The 22,345-nt window shown below is 34.9% G+C and overlaps 1 protein-coding gene and 1 long non-coding RNA gene across 2 annotated transcripts in view; both read left to right on the top strand.

Moving 5' to 3' along the window:
• Pfrx (6-phosphofructo-2-kinase/fructose-2,6-biphosphatase) overlaps positions 1 to 22,345 on the top strand; it is a 90,847-nt gene that overhangs the window by 33,026 nt on the left and 35,476 nt on the right. The window lies entirely within an intron of this gene.
• On the top strand, positions 17,650 to 18,900 carry LOC148276038 (uncharacterized). The gene is made up of 2 exons (XR_015823875.1): positions 17,650 to 18,369; positions 18,481 to 18,900. It is a non-coding gene; the product is annotated as an uncharacterized LOC148276038 (long non-coding RNA).

Genomic DNA, 22,345 nt, shown 5'->3' with positions numbered 1-22,345 from the left:
ATTTATAATGTTGCTTTAACCATGCATTTTTATTTACACAATATCGTATAAGTCTTGATAAATCTGATTTTGGGCAATAATTGGACGAAAGGAGGATTCCCTAGTGCTTTGGAATGACGCGCATTTTACTTTTATCTGAATATATATTCTCTAATATTACTAATATCACTAACCAACCGAATTTTTGAACCACTGAAAATATGTACAACATATTGTTTAACGTTACAATACCGCGCGACCGCGTGAATAGTCCTGACAACTTTTGTTAGCATGTGTTTAGATAATTTACCGAGATACCGGCCATGTTGAATCGCCCTACGTAGGAAAATGGAACGAAAACATACTTGCGAACTACTATTGGGACCTTAAAAAAGGAAAACCAGTAATGAAATACTGGCAAAATCGAATAAAAATATGTCTCGTTAATAAATCATGTTATATTGTACCTACATCATTCGTTAAAAAATCATATTTCTAACGCACTTCACTTTAAAACCTTACGTGCGAGAAAAATTTGGAAAGCTGATTCGGAATTAGCAGGTCCTTTAAAAATCACTTTATTTAGTTCTTGTAACATTCAAAAAGTTTAATTTCGCCAATCAGTGCTATTAGAACGCAAATATATAAAGTGATCATATATACAGCTTTGACAAGTCTTCAACACTTTGATGTGTAAAGTTTATATTTGAAGCACTAACTTTGTGGTTATTTATCATAATAAAATAAATAAAATAACTTTGTTTTTAGCCACTAATTTGTTAACCTGTCTAGCTTCAAAAATACTGATATCAAATTACCACCCTTGTAAGGAAAAACAGACTCGATTTATTGGGTCCACGTGTAGTATTTAGTGAACATGATAAATATAAAATAAGAATTAATTCATCAGTTACGTAAACCTTGACGAAGAAGCTTGTTTGCTTTGAAACCGGTCTTGGGAAAAAAAAATGGTGGTTAAAAGCAAAGTTGTTTTATTTATTTTATTACTTTGATGTGTATTAACCCCGTATTGCATCATTAATGGATTTCATTGAGAAGGCTGATGTAAAATTCACACAAATCACGCAATAAAAAAGTTTTCTTGTCGCATAGCGTAAAGGGGGTGTGTACAGTACGAAGTGCAACCTTGGCCCGACGCACCCCGTCGGCGTCGGCGACTTCCGGCCGATCCCCGGTCCCCGGCGCGTTCCTCCGCCAAGATGCATCGCTCATCACACAGACGTAATATTGCGTCACGAGCCATGTTTCGAGTTTGTCAATCTTTTGTCTGCGGAGTACTCCTGTAGTTATATTTTTGTACGTATCGCTCTCATGAAACAGATGAGTGCTAATAAATAATAAATATTATTTTTTCCACCCTGTTTATGTATTTATTTATTAACGGACATTGTCCATTTATAGGGTTTTAATATTACAATAAAAGAATAGTCAAAAACACAAGAAATAAGCATTGACAAACATAAGGGACATCAAGACAAGATCTGGACTAATTATTTAGTGCTCGTTTAAACCGTTGTAAACCTAAACCAAAAAAGTCCAGATCTTGTCTTGAGTTAACAATACGACAAAGACGGGTCATTAGAGAATTAAGGCTTTTAATTTATTTGTTCTATGCTGATTGATGAACAGTAATTCATTGTTTCTCAACCTACGAGTCGGAATATTGAATTTGACTTGTCCCATTAATGATGGAACATCGATTATACCATTTAGTATGTCGAAAAGTTTTTGTAGACTAGACAGGAGACCAGACCACGGAGGCATTTTCTAGAAGAGGGCGAACCGTTTAATAACAAAGAGTTTTGAGTGTAGGAACATTATTAAAATTAGAGGTTATTCTGTTAATGAAGTAATTTCATTGATTTATTTACTTTATTATCTATATGCTCAATGTATGTCAGTTTATAGTCCAAAACAACTCCTAAATCTCTGATGGACTTAACTACATCAATTTTGGAGTCTTCTATTAGGTACTCGAAGGAAATCGGTTGTTTATTTAGAGGTGGGGGTCAGTGCTATTCAAGCTCCTGCCGTCACTGCGACCTGTGAAGATCTGTTGTGACGGGTCCCCGTGAACAGTTCTCGCCCTCCAAGCCCAGGTCTATAAAGAGCCTGGCTACTGTCTGGAAGGCGAAAGTTTAAATTTTGCCAAATCTCCCCCTCCAAGCCCAAATCCGTAAAGCCGCAATACTCATATTGATTTTGAAAATACAATTCATTTTCTAAATCCGTTTAACATGTTTTTATCGGTATTCGTAGTATGTGATTTCCCTATTACCATTTGTTGTATGTACAGTTTGTCTTACGAGATGTTCGAGATTGTTTGCTGAGCAAATTAGGAATGATGTTGGCACTCTTCAGTTATCAATTCAACGAACGACAGTAAGCAGGTTCATAATTGATTATTCAACATTAATGCTCACCCGGTATTTAATTGGGATGTAGATTATGCACACATGTTCTCGTATTTATATATATGTATCATACAGGTATACGGAGATGATCGTCTTCAATACACATTACAAAGTATACATCCGGGTGTGTTTTTTATCTGCAATTTTCTAGATTTAGTCGCTGAGTCACGAGTCACGCTAATATTTGGCCTAGTACTTCTGCTTGCTGTATTAATCATTATTAGTACTATACTTTTTATTATTTATTATAGACGTTAAAATGGAAAGCTCTGTTTTAGCTTGAAAGAGTATATTTTGGAAAATAATTGCTGCCCTGTGCGCACTTGCGAAAGATATAGGAATTTATTTTGAAATAAATACAATACAGGTAACCCTGTTGATCGCGGGGGATGCGTTCTGGATATGGCCGCGATAATGAAAGCATCCACCCCTTTCCCTAAACTGTTCATAAAGACTTGAGTCTTTCTTCAGTTTCGCATATCAATATCAATTTTTTTTAAGCTAATTTAGCGAAAATTTAATATTTCTTTACAATCAAACCGCGGAAATAACAAAACAAAGAAACTTTAAAAGCTTTCATTGTACCCTTCACTGCAGTATTGTTAATTTGTGATCAATCAAATACACGTGGTCAGCACAATCACCTTTTTCTAATTTCCCAGTATGACAGTGAAGGAATACAGTGTTAGTTCCAAATTGAGACCGCGGCCGCACGCTCCAGATCCCGCCTCGGAAAGGAAGAAGAACGTAGTAATACAAACAAATCAAACAACGACACAAAACCCAAATACATATAGGAAACATTAGAATAATTTGCCCTATACAACATGCACTCAAGCAACAGAAGAAAAACATTACGTATCCATACCGAATCACAAAGGAACATCAAATTATCAAGACACTACTGGCAAAATCCTAACACAGATCCTAACATGGTCCCTTTCGAACTCAGGCGAAATTACTTCTCGTCATAATACTGAATTCCTCACAAAAATCATTATCCTAATACCAAAAGTAGAAACAATCGTATGCAAAGACCCTAATCGGATAATGGCCGCGATAAGCGAAATTTCGCGATCAACAAGAGATTTTTTAAGGAACTCTATCGGAGATTTTTTAGCTGATTCTATATTTGCACTAGCCGATTCGCCAAGTTTGATCGTCATTTAAAACGATCAAACCAACCATTACTTGCTTTAAAAACAATGTCTTTTTTTAATTGATCGCACTGTATTATTATGGGTAACTTATATATCGCCATTTTCGTAATATAACCTCGGGCGCCTTACAAAGTTATTAATACATAAATAAATTTAGTTGAAACCTTTAAATTTGTAATTTAAGTTAAACAATTTATTTCGTTATCACATACTACGGATTTATTAAAATGGTTGGTTAAATTCAAATGATTTAGAGTACAAGTGTGTTTTAAGTTTTTTCCGAAACATTGATTATTATTAAATTTTTTGTCCCGCTTTAATTTTCTTTATTTGTATTTTATTCAGTTGTGCCTGTATGTATTATAAAGATTTGTGTTTACCATTTTTTGAATGGACTAAGTCAGTTAATAAATTACTTCACTCTCACAGCCTCGCACCTCTGCTGTACTGTAGACTGTAGACCTTACAACTGCAATTTCGCCACCATTTTCTATCATTTCGATTATTTTTAGTTTATTTTCGAATCCGCATTTTACCCGTATAATATAATCTAATGCGCAGATCGCGCTCACCGGCTCACTTTATCGCATACATTTTTTAACTAGTAAGTTTTACGTAGGTAATCATCCGACCGGTATCTGATAATCTTACTATTTATTTAGAAAAATAGCATTTTTCCTTAGAGTAACATTGTATCAAACGACGATGAACTAAATTCAATTATAACAAAGATCATCGAAGAATTTTACAATAATCTCCGATGATTTATACAGCGCTATTTTTGTAAACATCACCTTAAGTCTTAAATATCGCTAGCCCGAAGCAACAGCATATTCTGAGATAATCGGACTTTAAGGAGTCCAAAGGGTCTGACTGAATCAAATTATTTGAAGTGGATTATGTGTACTATATTTTCACATAGGTTAACTATCCAACTTCAATATTTTATTATTTGAAATGATTAATTTATTGGCATATCTGCATGTGTATCTCAAAATCAGAAATTTCGGGTTTATATCACTGTCACTTTGGGCTAGTGGTCTTCTTCTTTTGCCTTCTGTCCTCTACTGGTGGGTATAGGCCTCTTCCATATTCTTCCATTTCTTTCGGTCGGGTGCTGCTTGCGGCCAATTGTTATCCCCCCAAAGAAGCTATGTCGTCGGACCATCTTTATTGAGGTCTTCCGACGCTTCTCTTATTTTCCCAAGGTCTCTATCTTAAAATTTTAGGGGTCCATCTTGTGGGGTCTTGTCTCGCAAGTGTCCTGGCCATTGCCACTTCAGTCTTGCTACGCGATCCATGATATCCGCTATTCTGGTTTTGTTCCTAATTTCTTACTCTGTCTCTTAGGCTTATACTAAGCATGGATCTTTCCATAGATCGCTGTGTGCATTTGAGCTTTTCTACATTTCTTTTTGTAAGGGCCATTATCTCTAATGCGTATGTAGTCACTGGCAGTATACATGCTTCATATGTTTTTCTATTCAGACAAATTGGAATCTCTTTAGTTTCTAGTATGTTTTTAAGTTTTCCAAAAGCTGCCCAACTGATTCCTATTCGTCTTAGCAGTTCCGCCGTTTGATTTTCTTTGCCCAGTTTTATCTTATGTCTAAGATATATATAATTTTCTACTATTTCGAGGTTTTTATTGTTAACAGTGATGATCTGGTTTTCTGGACTTTTGTTTTTTAAATATTCAAACCGATTTCACTATTTTACTATAGTAAAATCGGGCTAGCTATATGTGTAATACATATTATTATTTCAATAAATCCAACAAGATAATGCATAGTGCGCAGTGATTATTTTATGCAATTCCAAATAAAAAAAATTGTGAATGTAGCCCCTCTAGTGGTCTTCTCGTGTTCTGGCTTCTTCTTCTTCTTATAACCGGTAATTTTATTCATGAACTACATAATTACGACGAAATTACATGTAAAATTTTCGGTGCGTAAGGTGTTTTGGTCGAATCTGTTATATTGTTTACTTACTTATGATTTATTCGTAACTTTTCTGATAGTTAAGTCGTCGCCAAATAAGAATACCTACGTTAACATATCTTTCACACTGCGGTCACTATGTGAGCGCGGGCATTAATTGCAAATGATTGCACGATCGATAAATTCTCCGAACGAATATGATTAACTGGAAAAAATACCCGTAAAATGTCAGGTATGTCCACTAGTGGCACTCCGTACTTTCTACGCGTATTAGATTTATACAAGGTTTTTTCTCGGAAAACGATGTCTAGTATCGAGTACCTACGTCATTTGCGACATGTTCTCGGATTATTTCATCAGAAGAACTGAAGTATTGCGTCACGCCCCCGGGGCTGGGGGCTGGCTGGATCTATCCGCCTTCGACCACGAGCCACGTGCGCGCAGATGGCGCGCAGTATGTAACACTTATTGAATACAACAAATAAACCTTTCTGTTACTTATAAAATAATATCATTATTACAGGAAAGCAGCCTTTGTAAGTGCGCTGATAATCTCTGTATTTACTGTCCACATCTTGTCTGCCGTGTTCTTCTTCGGAAATGCGTCCAAGACCGCCAAGTGACCGACCGAGTGAATCGACAACTGTTTAATGTTAGTGAATATTAGTATTTAACCACATACCGACTTTTTATGTCTACCGGTTTCGAGACGTACCCGTCTCTTCGTCAGGTCACTCGCTACACCAACATTCAAATACTAAAATACACGATCACCTTTACCGTCACCGTAGTATACATAGTATTTAAATTAAAGTTTGTAAATAATTTGTATACTACGGTGACGATAAAAGTATATAGGATAATGTATTTTAGTATTTGCATGTTGGTGTAGTGAGTGTCCTGGCGAAGAGATAGGTACGTCTCGCAACCGGTAGACATAAAAAGTCGATAAGTGGGTAAATACTAATATTTACTAACATTAATTGATTGAATCACTTATAAACGTTAATAAATTACAACTGTATAATACAATTCAACAATTATGTGTAAATTGAAGTCGACAAACAAATAGGTACAAATCAACAATACGATTAAAATCAATAAACACGAATCTAATGCCAAGCTGTCTTGTCCTACAAACATTCTTCGACTCTATAGTAGGTATTTCCAAACAGTCTGTGCTTGACTATGAATGATTTATTTATTCATTCAAAATTACACTCGTTTAAATATAAGTGAACTTATTAAGGCGTTTTAGGCTGTGCCCGTGTCAAGCCATAATAATTTACAATAAAAAATAAATAGTAAATTTAATTGGATTAAATTATACTGACATGTGATGCAATATAATAACAATCCAGAAAAAAGGGTATAAGTAATAAATAATAAAAATAAAAAATAAAATAAACAAAGATAATCAGACATAAATATTAAAATGTAAATTATACAAGTTTAGATTCATACATAATCAAATATACAAAATAACAGTATCATTGAAATCAACAAAATAAAAGTATAATAGTAAAATATAGTAGTATTGGAAAAAAACAAAATAATATCAGTATCATTGAAATCAATAGAAAAATAATATACATAAACATAATTCAAATGATAATTTAGATTATATTTTATTATTTTTTATATGTATTTAACGTTATTTATTTTATTTGGATTGTCATTTTTAGTTTTAATATTTTATCATGCGCAATTATCGTATATTATGGCTTAGTACGGACACAGCTTAAAAAGTCATAGTAAGTTAGTGAACACATGTTAACTTGTAATAAATTATATTATTATTGAATACATATTACATCACACGCATCTCCAATCTCCACCTGTTGCTGCTGCGAACTGTCTCGTGAATTCGATATCCCGATTTGGGTGGATTCGTAAGGCCTGTAAGTTAATTCACCTCTTGTCTGCGCAGCGGTATTTGGAAAAGGTGGTTGGAGGACGATCGCCTATTGTAACCGCATTTTTATGCGACCGAATAAGAAATTCATCTCCTCAAATTTTGCTGTTGGACTTAAAGCTTAGATGATTTGAAAATAAAATATGTAAGTAGTTAAATTATTATCGCATTTTTTTATCCAGTTGACTGACAAGAACTGATGTAGAATTAAATCCAATAAAAGGGTTTTATTTTTATTTTGGAAACCTTACCAAATTTGACTAGATTTCAAGTAGGTTTTCCTTTTTTAGTTTTGATTTCAGTAGCTGTCAAAATCGTAATAATATGTAAATCGATTTGTTAAACGTTACAAAACATACAGTAATCAAAATTATAGTATTAATGTTGATATTTTAAATAGTTTTACTGTCAAACACATTAACTTGGGTCACCCACCGTCTACCGTCTACCGTCTACTGGTGTACTGGCCTACTCTTGTCGAAGTACCCAGCTTTCATTTTTCTGCTATGGGGTGTAAGCGTGAGGCGGAAAGTAGGAAATGAGAGAGCGGATGAACGAGCAAGAGCCGCAACTTGTAAAAGAACGGCACCTTTCTTCTCAGAATTTCCCCTTAGCTTTGCTAAACGCTGTATAAAACAAAATACGCAGCAGCGTTGGGAGGATCATTACCGCGCTTCTTCTGCAGGTAAAATCACTAAAATGTTTTTCCCAACGCTGGCTGATGCAGCAAACTTCCGTCATCATCACCAAAGTACTTTCGAAACGACCCAAATTTTTACCGGACACGGAGCTATGAGAAGTTATCTATATAGGATTAAATTAAGGAATGATGACTATTGTCCATGCGATATTTCTTCACAGAGTATAGAACATCTGTTATTTCAGTGCCCATTTTTCAGTTTGCAACGCCATAATCTTGAAGCAGAATGCAGGAAAGATGGAATATCCACACTGTATCCACACTGTAGTAAAAAGTAGTTATCACGCGCTATTGTTCTTGAACTTTGCAACAATGGTGATTGGACTCATAAAGGTAATAAACCAAAATCAGTGATCGAACATCCCATTTCCAAGACAAATAAAAACTTTTTTTTTTCCGAGTACCTTAGCCTTGTACATGACACGTAAGGCTACTAAATACAGGGGTCCAAATATATTTAAAAAAAAAAAAAAAAAGCGTGAGGCGACTGTTTCATTTGTCAATGTCCAGTAGGATATGTCGAGTATCAAGCGTGTTTTTATTATGTTTACAGTAGGCTTTTGATCATATTCGCAATCTGAGCTCTGAGCTCATGTCGTCGAGTTCGTTGTCTCTCGTGCGAAATTCTTCCCCTCTCTAATTCTCACGCTACTAATTATGAATTACTCGTGTATCGCCACCTGTCAACATAATCTTTCTTTAACGATTCGCGCGTCGATTATTCCCATTGTTTGGATGAGTTACTCTCGGCAGATGGCAGATGTGTCCATTAGGGCGCTCACGTTTCGCGTGTGTATGGAACTATGTTATTCCCGGACTCGGTTGGCCAGTGGCCTCGTGTGTTATCAGTTCAAATGATATATATTGTGGTCTAAATTTAGATGTTTTGGAATCCGCCCACTGATCTCATCTTGTGTTTGTTCTTAAAAACGATTACATACACGTAGGCTTATAAGAGATACAGCGACAGTTTTTCAGAGGCAAGTTTAAAAAATACATATTAAATAAAATGAAATGCGTAAATTGCAAAGCGTGGCTCTCAAGGACTTCTACATAGACCTTTTCTTGGAAGATCTGAAGATCTTTAATCTTCTTCTTCTCTGTTAATATCGATTAATTTGGTATCAGCTAAAAGCTAACTCCTGAGACTTTGAGTTTCAGCTGTTCTTCCCTCTCTTTGGTGGTCTCCGGGATTTCGTGAGCGATGGTATGGGGGATTTTAGAGCTGTCGATTGATGGAATTATCGACGCAATCTCTCCATAATCTATTTACTATGCAATGGGTATCGCAAATCCGTCTAACATCTTGACTCTAGATTCTGCCTCTTTTGGGTTTCCCTGCGATTGCCTTTAGTATCTACATTCATCTCTGACGTTCTGAGCAGTTATTTGGTTTTTCTATTTAGTTTTTCTACTTGATTTTTCGTTTTTTTTTTCTTTAAAACTTCAGTATGACGTCATAGTTGAAGACAAAAGTCTCCCGACCGACTATAAAGGTACACTACCGATACCCCCACCATTAAGTTTTGATGTAAGTACATCGGTTTATACCGACGGGTCTAGAACCCCTCGATACGTTTATCTACGCGTTGAAAGTGTCGAAAAATTTGTTTCGCCGAGCAATTTTCCCTTTTATTCTGATTTATTAAAAATTTTAATCGTTTTGAGGTTGGTAATTTTTTTTTAAAGCCTATTAAAATATGAGACAGAAATAAGTCAATTTTGAAGTCGAATTAAATTCCGACATAACTGTCACTTTAATAAAAAGAACGCCTAGATGTGAAAATAATGTCGCTAGATTATGTCCTATTGACAAAAAAAAGTATCTAGGCGTAAGGAAGATACCATTGTAAAAAATAAATTTAGTTATTACATTTTTTTCCGTCTGTTTTACTATCTCTCCGAGAGTATGTATCGAGACATTAAAGGATCCGGCTTTGTAGTCGATCGGTAGATACATACAGACGATCGTTAAGCGTACCGTCTAGGTGATTTCCAAAAGTCATACAAAATTCATGTACAAGCGATATTTATTGGATATTATAATCGCTTTGAAGTGAGTTCTTTTTATTACAGAAGCCTATTTAAAATATTAATGAGATTTTTTTTAAATTTTAATGACGTAAGGAACGCGGAGTAATTGTTTGCGGTCATTCCATTGGCTTGTTTCGATCATACGATGTTTATATGACAATAGTAGAATTACAAAATTACTTTTAACAAAACTTAACAGAGATGGAGAAAATTCAAGATTAGGATAAGTCTAGGCGTGTCTAGGCCGCGTAACATTCACCATTTGAACATGAATATTTCATCCATTGTTCTATCCGTTGATTTTATTGAAGTCAAATAGCCGAAATCTTTATTGTTGCGAAGAGATTTGTCTGATTTAATTATTTCACATCATGTCCATAAACTCTTTTTTTTTTTACATGTTTTTTTGTATTATCGTCTGTTGTATTTACTTCAAGAGCTGTTTGATAGACAAAAATACATTAAACATTTAAAGTGATGTAACGTGAATTTGTTTTTTACGCTCTCAAATGATATTGCTTGTTTATTTAGGTAGTCGAGTAAAAATTATATTTATTTTATTAATTATAAACAGATAATTCGGTTTCTAAGGCGATAAAATCGGCGATTGTCCGATGGATTCTAGATTTTACTTACAAAAAAATTATTTGAAATTAATATTATATTGACAGGATACCTCAGTGTATGTATTACCTGACTGCGGCCTCGCGGTAGTGTTACGGATCATATGTTCGAGGTTCGGATTCTGTTCTAGGCGTTCGTTTTCAAAACTGACAGTCATGTCGAAATTTAATTCGACTTAAAAATGTACATATTTCTCTCTCGTATTTTTAATAGCCTTTTAAGAAAAAAAGTGCCAACCTCAGAACTATTGAAAATTGAAATAAATCGTTATTAAAGGAAAAATTGGTTGGCGGAATAAATTTTCTGTCACTTTTAATGCGTAGTTATGCGTATCGAGAGGTACTTGACCCGTTGGTACAAACCGATGTACTTACATCAACACTTGAAGGTGGCAGAATCAGTAGTGTGTCTTCGTAATCACTCGGGAGAGTTTATCTTCAACTATGACGTCATAATGAAGCTATGTCACTTTAGTGCGTAGATATGTGTACCTTGACGTACGCTTCCCCTTGTTACATATCGATGTACCTACCCAAAACATAAAGGGGGGGGGGGGGTCGTTTGTGTATCTTCGTAATCGCCCGAGAGAATTTATCTTCATCTATACCGTCATGGTGAAGGAATGACGTCCTTAGCTTCCCATCATAATCACGGCCCTGGTATAAAGTTACGGCTAGGCATAGTGGTAGAGTAAGAATGGTATTCCCATATCTATCGTAAGTTTATACCAGGTTTATAAATAAGGCCTTTGATAATATTTACGTACAAAGCATTTATTTTGTGGTCAAACATTAGTAAATATTAGTTATTTTTTATTGAAATAAACGTCACGTAGTGCCTTTTACATATTAGTTGCAAATACAATAATGAACATACGTATAAGTAGAATTACAAGTAAAATATGGGATTTAAAACAAACAAAAAACCAAACAGTTATTTACAAATTAAGAGATCTAAAATGATAAACAGTATAAAAACTACATATATTAAGAGTTATAAAAATATTGATAAAAAAAAATTGTTGAGTAATAGAAGACTTGAGAAGTCGGTTAGTGGTTATACAGGGTGTTCTTTAAACCCTGTCACATCCGAAACCACGATGATCATATGAAAAAGAAGACATATTAGCATATTAAACAAAATATTTAGAATAAAGAATTTTTTTTTAGATAAAATATTTAAAAAAACAAATGGTGGCTTAAACTGCAGGGGAGAAGTGAGGGGAGCGCGGCGCAGTATCAGACTCTCCCCTCCCCCCTCCTCGTTTCTCCCTTATTTTTATTTTTTTATTCGTTCTAAAAAAATATTTTAATGAGCCAATATGTCTTCTTGCTCATACTGATCATCGTGGTTTTGGATGTGACAGGCTTTAATGAACACCTGTATAATAATATTTACTAACATTTTCATGTTTATTGATAAAACAGCAACGTTAATTATTTTTATTCGAAGCATCGATCTAACAAACTCATTTTTTGTCTTCGTTTACTCTAGTTTCCAAAGTATCCATACTAATATTATAAATGTGGAAGTGTTTGTTAGTTTGTGTTTCCTTCACGTCTCAACGGAGCGACCGATTGACATGATTTTTTGCTAGGGATAAATAGGTGAGTGAGTGAGGTGAGAAGTAAAATAAGATCATTTTTCATCCTGAGTTAAAAAATGTATTATACAATGGAAAAAATATAAAATATATAAAAAATGAGAAACATTATTTGAAAATGAGTAGGCGGTAAGGTGGGATGTCAAATAGAACCAATTTGAAATTAATTCTTTCAATTTTATCTATTCAAAAATTAAAATTTTTGACTGCAATGCCTGTGAATGTGGAGACATTGGAGATCTAAATCACATTTTTTTAATGTCCTTTAATGACTGGGAGGCAAAAATGATTTGATATTTTACTTATGTTTTTTATAACATTCCCAATTTATTTATCTAAAATTCTTTCTTGTACAAAATGCTTATTGATCAATTCTGTTTATACTTTTTTGAGTTCATACTGTTCCTCATTGTGATTTGTAATATTTTTTTCATTGTAATAATATGTTTAAATTAAGTCTTTATTTTTTACAAAAAATTCTCTTACATTTCTAGGTTTAAATAAAATAATTAACATTCATTATTGCTCCCTTGTGTTTATTTTTTTAAATTGTTAAAATTTATCATTATTATTAGATTATGTTTGTCATTATTTTGATTATTTTGTCGTAATTTTTCTAGACATTTCGTTTTATCTTCCTTTATATATTTTAATGTAAGTTTCTCTTTTCTGTTAAATAATAAATAGGCGTTATCAGGTTTTTGGTGGGTTTTTTTTCTGTTGGTGCCTATTTCAATTTATGTTGGAATTTTGTAAGTTTAGTTGTATGTTCATTATTTCAATTATTATTTTATGCTATTCTTGTTCTTATGTCTATTGAAAATTAATGTAACCTGTTTTTGGCCGATGTTATTGTGTTTTGATAGAAGGCCCTAATAGAGTAATAATACGAGTACATATAATTTACTTGCTTTATCTATGGTTAGTTTGCTTTGCTTTTCGTTTTGAAGTTGTACCAGGGTTTTGGATTTGTGAACAGAATAACGACGCTACGTCACCATAGACTAAAGCTAGGGTTTCCTAGGACAGCGGTGATCGTATCTTTACGGCCGTAGTGAACGGTGTTGCAGTAGACAGCCGTCGTAACGGTGACTATAGAGAAGTTTCCTAGGAAAACGTGCTGATAGCACTATTTTCCTAGATAACCACTCTCTAGTCACCGTTACGACGGCTGTCCACCGCATCATCGTTCACTACGGCCGTTAAGATACAGGCACCGCTGTCCTAGGAAACCGTAGCTTAATGGATCATCGTATTTCTTTTATAGCGATAGTCGGAAGACCAAGCTACTTTCAATCCCGATAAAATATATTGTTCCCTCGAGAAAATTCTTATTGATAAACGAAACCACGAATTAATTACGAAACTAATTTCTCCCTAATAATATAAATCTTTATATTGTTAAATAACTATTGTATGTTCATATTGTTGGAGCCAATTCAATGAAAACATAAATTATCCAGCATATATTTTCCGTGCGTGATAAAGAACCGTATTTTACATACATACAAGTACTTAGGAGACATTCCGCATTACTTACAGTACAACTTTGTTCCAAGTTTCGACCTTTTTCAAGATTCCGACGGAGACGATCCTTGATCTATTTACACGACAAGCCGCGCTGCAGATAATCTCCGAGGAGAATGCGTTTAGCTCTAATAATCTTTTTTTATTTATTTATTTAATCCAATATAAAATACAAATACATACGAGTTTACAAGAATGTTTATACACAATAGGTACATTTAATATAATTTTATTTTTATTATTGATGTAGCCACTCAAATGTCTCGTTTAAACATATAATAATTTATTTTTATTGCGCTTTTTTTTCATAGATTCATGAAATGGATTATTCATTGATTGTGTGATTTGCACTCTTTATATAGAGAGCGATTTGCTGATGATTGTTGGTAAATCGAAATTGATGAAAGTATAACTAAGGAATTTGTTGCACTAAAAAAAGCCATTTTAAAAATGTTTTAATGTCAAGTAATGAGGAACTTCAGTCCAACGAGAAATTGGATACAATAAATGTTTTCTTGCGCGCGGTAAAAATTGGAGCCTTAAATTGTACGGGAGAGTTTCCTGAAAATGTACTAAGAAAATAATAAAAAATATTTCAATAAAAATGAACTACTTTAAATGACGTCACTGGTTCATATAAATCAAATAATGATAAGAGAGTTATGAAAGATTCCCGGGTTGCTCGCCGTCAATGGACCAATGGGCAGAACTGATCGAGAATAAGCGGAAGAGAACCTCTGACTTCATACGCGCAAAACTTATAAAAATAAAAATCATAGCGCTGATAGTACGATGTATAAAAATATTTTAAAAAAATTGGCTTAGTTTAATAGTTTATTAACAAATATAAAAAAACCACCGAACTTCCTCACGATTGCGTTTTTGTCAAACAATTAGGTTGGATAGACCAAACCGTATTCGTTTTTTCCTTTTTTTAACCGTTTATAATGAAGGTCAAATTTTTGAAAAATCTTAATACAGTAAAAAATTGACATATCTCCCAAACTATAAAACTTTAGCTAGGGAAAGTAAGATCCAATAATTAGCGAATGACCCCCTCTATGTGCGAATTTGCTATGGCGGGTTCAGTTCCAGTCACCTGTATAGCAATAGCTATTTTCATAATTTCAAATAGTTACACAACACACTTTTGTTATCAATTCGTCTTTATTTGTACAAATTTTTGTAGATATTATGATTGAATTTTATGTTGTCGTTAGAATCTGCCTCAGATAGTGCTGTAAGCAAGATGTGTATGTGATTAAGCAATATAATTCTGACGATTGCACCCACCCTCCACTTTTCAGCTCCAAGTTTAGGGGAGATAATTGATTTACGAGGATTCGTCACAATGGATCTACACAGGTCGCAGTGACGTCAGGAACTTATTTAGCACTGACCTCATCTATAAGAATAAAAATAGGATGTTGATGAGTATAATATAATGACTTTGGACTGATAAATGTCTGTCTATTCATTGTGCTTACCATTCTGTCATATATTCCGAATAATGGGAATCATTAAAAATAGTTATTAATTATCCGGTACCTCCCGTAACCAATTAGTAGGACGTCTAATTTTTTGTATTTAATACACAGCACACAGCACACAACGACCGACGTAAATTATCAGATATAATAATTAATAATTTACCTACGTAAAATAATACATTCATCCGTAGACGCACCAAACTTAACTATACAAATTATTTTTTCTGCACCAAGTAGAAGAACACAACATTACCAACCATTTTTTTTGTCAATCTTTAAATCAAATATTAGTTACCACTCACCCCTACCAAGAATTCAACGAACGTTTAATCATTTATTCCAAGTGGATGGGGTTGAATATATTTGAGGAATTTAGATAGTCATTAAAAAAAAAAATTGTTTACGGGCATTATGGGTTAAGTTGTGAGTGTTGCCAACTTTACTATATTGCCATAATTACTATAAATACTTTGTATTCTATATTGGGATCTTGTGGGCTTTATGCCCTTTTTCCCGATCACACTGGGAAAAAAACACATAATTTTATTATAGCCCAATTATATTTTTTTATGTTCCGACTTGTTAGAAAATTCCGTATTTAGTCGGGAGTCGGGACTCTTCTGTACTAAAATCAATACATTTATAAATATTATGACACATCTATATACAAAATACATAATTAAAGTATACACATATAAAGAAATACAATACATATAATTTATTTAATAAGACATGGTGTAGCTGTATAGATACTGTAATTTTAGAAAATTTAAATTATTTAAATAATTATTTTCAATTTAGTGATTAATTTTGATGGTGAAAATAATTCAATAAAATAATAATAGTGATTCATTTACATATACGGCCCAATATATATTTTTTAAAAACAGATTATTACATCATTTTATGTTTCGATTAGCAATAGTTAAAATATATATTTACAAATTATTAGGCTAAACTTTTTTATTCTATTTATTTATTCATACAAATACATACATATTTCAAAAAATTATCATAATAAGTATCCCTAACTCTATGAGGCCAAGGGCCCTGTGTTGAGTTGGGATACAACATGGAAAGTGGAGGCACGTATGTACATAACGTAATAAAAAGAGAGTGTTCAAATACCTATTGATCGAAATTGACTGGCATCGTACATCCTCTTAAAGGTGTTTTTTCCCCGATTTTCTTAAAATAGTACGGCGGTTATTATCTCATTAATCTTTTGATCTTGATCAGTGATCAGGCTATCACTATGAAGTCCAAAGTACCGATTGCGAAATCGTATTTCGTTGAATAATATTCATTTTTATGAACTTTGGTACGCCGCGCCGCGCCGCATCGGCGTTGTGCAAATATTACCGATGCGATGATTTCACTCGGAAAAGTAGTCGGGTCTCAGTTCAAAGTAAGTTTCATTTGAAAAGTTTCGCTTTACAGCGCACTATTTTGTTGAACAATTATTGTTATAATTACATTTATTTTTTTTTATTTTTTATTTTGCACAAAAATATAAAACCAACGTTTAAAACATTTTAATAAGCAACCCTTACATGTACTGATAAGGTTATGAAAATATTTTATGTTGTGGGAATGGAAACGAAATAGGGAAGGGATGAAGGGAGGGGCGTGAGTTTTATAGGTTCAAGGTAACCATTACAATGGAACATCTTGTGGCGGGTCGACAACGACGGCACGAGCCGAACATTGCCGAACGCCGACGTAGAGCGTACGAACGGGCCAAACCGGCTTCGAGAAAACTACCGGATTCCGACCTCACCGCACGCGTCTTCGAGGCACAAAATTACCGCCAATTTAGATTTACCAACTTCATTTTATTTTGCCTAATATAGTTATTAGAATCCTTCTTTCAATGTGTTAGCTTCAGTAGTTTAGTTTCGTGAATAAATCTTTGTGTAAAACGTAAGTACCCTGTTTTACTTGCTCTCATTCTGTGCACCCACATAACTTTGTACATCACAAAATTAGGCCACCAACTAGGTGCCTACATAAAGGTGGTAACAACACGACTAAAAGTGGTATACCCCGACGTTTGAACACGAAAACACAACATTAAACAATCAATCACGGTGACCCCATTCAAATTCCATAAAAATTGCGCAAAATTTCAGACAGAAATATCTTCGCTTGACAAAATTGTACAACAATTACTTTTTTTCGGTCGGTACATGAAAAATTTAAAATTTCATTTTTAATTTGATTGCACTTTTTATTTATTTGTAATTAATCAAGGTTAATCTATTTCAAGGTTAACTTATTGTAAGGTTAATTAATTTAGTATAATAGAATTATATTATAATAATTATAATATATAATAGAATTAGATTTTTCAAAGACCGAGCGAATCGAGTGAATTTTTCTGTCGGTAACAATCTTCAATGTAAATGTAACTAATGTAAATGTAATTAATGTAACTAGTGAATTGATTAAACTGTGATTAATTTCTTAACAATATTACTCGGCCGGGATTAATTCAAACAGGTGATTCATAATTTAACTAAAATTATTATAAACAAACATAATATAATACGTTCGAGCGACTCGCTCACCAAAAATCGCACGCCGAGTAATACATTCCTACAACACATATAAATTTTATTTTTTTTTATTTTTCTTGAGTCGAACACACAAACAATTCACACGAACATTTACATAGGGTGCCAGATTGAGTAGAGGTACTTACAGGGTACCGGAACATAATTATTTTTGACAAATATTATATGGCGAGACAAGCGTGACGTAGGCATCCGAAAGTTTTCTCCTTGTGAACGCACTGCGGGAGTAAGTTTTTTTTTTTACCAGCGAAATCTATCGGAAATATTTTTCAGCTGGCGCAGTCGTGCACAATACTTGCAATTTGTAAAATTTTATTTTTGTAAACAACTTGAAACTATCAAACAAACAGATATTCGGGCGGCTAAGCCGACGAATGTTTAACTTAGTACGTGGACATTAGTATCCATACTTTTTTTCTATATACATTATATCGTGTGACTGTACTATATATGTTTATATTTTTAACCTAGGCTATGCATGTTATTATGTGTTACAGATTTGAAGTTTTACCATAAACATTTTTAAACTTGATATATTGTACAACGGACAATCAAAAGGAATATTAATATTGAGGGGACCACTCAGGCTTGGAGAATACAAATACCTAATAGTTGGAAAATGTGTTCCGCCGTATGGTAAAATAATTATTTAAATTTTCTGTTTTTAATTTTCTTTTCTATAACTTGCACAGTACATACATAACAAATAGTGACTCTGACATTTAAAAAATAAATATTTTTGTTTGAAATTTAAATTTAAATTTAAATTTAAATCTAATAATTTAAACTTAACTTTTTAATACAACTACACTCATTATTGAATACTTTTATTTCAATATTTTAACTTATACTGTAATCATTATTACATACATTTTTCTGAATTTTTTTTTAAAAACGAATATTTTTAAACTGTAAACAATGGCTAACAAGGACAACACTGACTTGACAAATATCAACACAGCAAACAACATGTTCCACACGGATAGGATTAGCGTTAAACTACCACAGCTATGGGTGAACAACATCGAACTTTGGTTTAAACAGATAGAAGCACAATTCGAGTTGGCAAACATAGTTTCAGAAGACGCACGTTATAGTCACTTAGTGTCAAAACTTGAACAAGCGCACATAGAACAAGTTTCAGATATTTTACTCATGGAACCGAACCGAGCAAAATATACGAGGCTGAAGGAAGCTATAATCCAACGCATGGGCTGTCCACAGGACAGAAGGAGAGAAAAACTGTTTTCTTCCTTACAGCTTGGGGATCGAAACCCATCCAGCCTACTTAGAGAGATGCGGACGCTAGCAATAGGTTTACAAATAGACGAAACGACGTTGCAATACTTGTGGATACAACAACTGCCCAAGACGATCCAAGCGCATTTAGCCATAAGCGAAGATGACTGGGATAGGCAAGCGACGATAGCAGATCGCCTAATACAGGTGTACACACAGGATAATGTAGCGGTAGTAGGTACCAACAATAAAAATAACATTTGTAGTTTAGAACAGTCCGTACAAGCTCTAACCCATAAGGTAGAGAGTTTATTTCACACAATCAACAAACAGCATAGTCACAACAACAATAACAATAGATTCAAACACACAACAAGTAACAGCAGTAACAATTTCAATAACAACAAATACAACAACAATTTCAACAAAACAAGCTATAGGGCCAACGGAAATAACAAGAAAACTATTCTTTGTTACTTCCACACAAAATTTGGCGATCAAGCTAAGAAATGCGTCACACCATGTGAATTTAAACCGCATCTAGCTTCAAAAAACTAGATGGTCGAATCATAGCGGAGGCGGCTGATTCAACCAACACAACACGTCTCTTTGTTAAAGATCGTGATACCGGTGTGTCATACCTCGTTGACTCCGGATCGGAAATATCATTAATTCCTGGATCTTTACACAAACGCCATGGAGAAAAGTCTAAGCTAATTCTCTATGCAGCGAACGGGACTACGATCCAGAATTTCGGAGTTACCACGGTAACACTGAATCTGGGATGTAAACAAATGTTTACATGGAAGTTTATAATAGCGGATACGACACGCCCTATTATAGGAGCAGATTTTCTCCACAACTTCCACCTGTTAGTAGATGTTAGGAACAAACGGTTAGTAGACAATACAAACGGCAAGATAGTCAGAGCATTTGACATCTCCACAAACAACAACATAACATGTTCCATATCATTAACAGACAAAACCAACATTTACCACTCACTCATATTGAAGTATCCACAACTAGTAGATATCAATAAACCATACGCAGGGCTGGATAAACACAACACAATCCACCATATAGATACCCGTGGCAAACCCGTTATGTGTAAGACTCGTCGGCTGTCCCCAGAACTACTGAGGCAGGCGAAGCAAGAGTTCGATCACATGGTGGCTCAAGGTATTTGTAGACCCTCCAAGAGTGAGTGGGCCTCTCCATTGCATATGGTGAAGAAGAGCGATGGTACTTATCGCCCTTGTGGCGATTACCGTAGCTTAAACGCACAGACGGTACCTGATCGTTATTCCTTGCCACATATCCACGATATATGCAATGACTTATTTAACTGTAAAATTTTTTCCAAAATTGACTTACAACGAGCATATCACCAAATTCCAATTAATGAAACTGACATTAAAAAGACAGCTATAACCACACCATTCGGGTTATTTGAATTTGTAAGAATGCCATTCGGACTATCATGCGCTGCACAAACATTCCAACGTCACATCAACGAAGTCACAAGAGGTCTAGAAGGAGTACACGCATATATCGACGATATATTGATCGCTTCACCAGACGAAGAAACACATGTGGAACACTTAAAAGCTTTGTTCCAGCGACTTCAAGATCATGGAATGGTGGTAAACCCATCTAAATGCGAGTTTGCCAAGAAAACACTGTTATTTCTTGGTTATGAAATTTCGGCTGAAGGCATCGGACCCTCGCCAACAAAAGTGGAAGCCATCACGAACCTCAACAAGCCAGAAACCATTAAGCAGTTGAGAAGATTCTTGGCCATGGGAAACTTCTACCGAAGATTCATACCACGAGCAGCACACAAATTGATACGACTACACGATTACCTCAAGGGAGCAAAAAAGAATGACAACAGAAAAGTAGAGTGGAACGAAGTCACTACACACGATTTCGAAGAGGTCAAGAACTCGCTGATCAACGCCACTAAGCTTAGCTACCCAGAGGAAAGCAGCAAGATGTCAGTGTGGACAGACGCCTCAGATTACGCAATCGGAGGCGTGCTACAACAAACCACAGACGGCATCAACTACAAACCGATAAGTTTCTTCTCAAAAAAGTTGAACAAGGCTCAGTGTTCATATAGTACGTACGACAGGGAACTACTAGCCATTTTTGAGACTGTAAGGTACTTTCAACATTATCTGGAGGGCAGAGAATTCTGTATATACACGGACCATAAACCACTACAATTCGTGTTTAGAAGGAAAAGTCACGACAAAGAAAGCCCCAGACAACTCAGATATCTAGACTACATCTCACAGTTCAGCACGGACATCAAATACATAAAAGGAGAAGACAACGTCGTCGCCGATACCTTATCAAGAATCGACATGATCGAACAAGAGGCAAACATATCGTTCGAAAAGATCCATAAAGAACAAAGGCAGGACAACGAACTACTCGCACTCTTGGACGACAAGAACACTGCTCTGAACCTGATCAAAACCAACATGCAGGGACAAGAAATCGTCTTCGATCTCAACAAAGGCAACATGCGACCGTACATCCCAAAAACGCTACAGAGATCTTTCTTCAACCAAGTGCATAACCTCAACCATGCAGGAGCCGACGCCACGACCAAGACCATCAGTCAAAGAGGCGTCTGGAAAAATATGAAAGCAGACTGCGCAGCTTGGACGAAGGCCTGCATACCCTGTCAGAAGAGCAAAGTCAACAAACACACGAGGACACCGATCATCAAGATCGACATGCCGAGACAGAAATTCTGCGTGGTCCATGTCGACCTCATCGGACCTTTTCCACCATCAGAGGGACTGAGGTACTGCCTCACATGTATCGACCGATACACTCGATGGGCGGAAGTAATCCCTATCGCAGATATCCAGACCCACACAATCATCAGAGCCATCTGGGACAACTGGATTGCGAGATACGGCGTACCGGAGAAAATTATAACTGATCAGGGTAGGCAATTCATGTCTACGGACTTTAACTTGTTTTGTTCCAGATCAGGCATAGCACACTCCAACACGACGCCTTACCATCCACAAAGTAATGGCATGATCGAGCGATTTCATAGAACGCTGAAGACGGCCATTAAAGCTCACCACCCTGTTCCGT

This window comes from Micrasema longulum, unplaced genomic scaffold (assembly GCF_059751315.1).
Source record: "Micrasema longulum isolate JH-2025_06_02 unplaced genomic scaffold, ASM5975131v1 h1tg001296l, whole genome shotgun sequence".
Classification (NCBI taxonomy): domain Eukaryota; kingdom Metazoa; phylum Arthropoda; class Insecta; order Trichoptera; family Brachycentridae; genus Micrasema; species Micrasema longulum.
Note: the sequence above shows the minus strand (reverse complement) of the source record. Positions and strands in the feature narration are given on the sequence as shown.